The sequence below is a fragment of the Palaemon carinicauda genome, chromosome 1 (genome assembly GCF_036898095.1).
Source record: "Palaemon carinicauda isolate YSFRI2023 chromosome 1, ASM3689809v2, whole genome shotgun sequence".
NCBI classification, from domain to species: Eukaryota; Metazoa; Arthropoda; class Malacostraca; order Decapoda; family Palaemonidae; genus Palaemon; species Palaemon carinicauda.
In genome coordinates, this window is record NC_090725.1 from 91326624 (window position 1) to 91327789 (window position 1166).

The window sequence follows — 1166 nt, forward strand, 5'->3', positions numbered from 1 at the left end:
TTCCAAGTGCACCGTTTCCAATCTGCCTCCAAAAGTCAGAGAAAATAACAGCATTCAATAAAATCTGAAAGTCCACATTGGTTTGCTACTCGTTTTCACTGAGCCATACATTCACCTCCAAATCCTATGGATCAACTGATTGTGAACTGTATTGTTTGTGACAAGAAGTCATAAAAAGATGATGCCATAAAGTGTAGAATATCAGAGTCGAATTGTGCCATTTCATTTTCTGAGGTAGCAAACTTCTTCCAGGATGACGTCTTCAGTTGAGTTTATTATCTCCAGATCACATACAGTTTTTGGATCTGAATTGTATTATTACAAACAATGCACTATAAACTACCTTCAAACTAGATAGTTAACTATTCTTCTGGTAAACAACCAGAGCCAAAACATAAGCAGCATGCACGAAATGACATTTTGTCGGAATTGGAAGAATGACTGAAAAATAGCAATGGCTATAAACTTTGTGTGTTAAGAGACAAAAGGAATATATTAGTTAATGATCAACATAAATTTCGAAATCAAGATGTATAGATTTTTTTGTTGGAACAGTTTGGTAGAGGCATTAACTTTCCATACCCTGATAATGTATACAAGTCACTTATTGTATACAGTGTGCCATGTGTAAGAACAAATGTCATGGTGAAGAGTACTCAGTCCTTAAATTCAGTAGAAGTATGTGCCAGTGTCTTATGGGAGAATTTAGAAAGTCATAACTTTGACTTGGATGATCGATTTGTAGATCCAAAGGATCTCAAACTTACATGTTCTAATATGAAAATACCTGAACCAGTTCTCAAGTGTTCTGGATATTTTTACAATTCTAATTTTGATTCATACTAAAAGGATGCTGAAGCAGTAATGTCTGGGGCAGATCCTTCAAGTTAAGATTCAACTGAGGAGGAGGCAGATGATACAGATGAAACTGATAACAGTAATTGTGAACAAACAATCGATGCTAGACTTACTGCTCAACGCTGCAGAAAGATCAAAGCACTCTTTCATATCATGTTTTGTGTGTATCATGATGACAGAAAAAGAATATTTTAGCATATAATGAATGTTGAAGGTGTTCACAGTCTTGGGTATGGTGAGAAGACATTTATAACTATCTTCAATCACCAGGGACTGTCACTTAGCTACAGTGACCTGCCACTGTATCA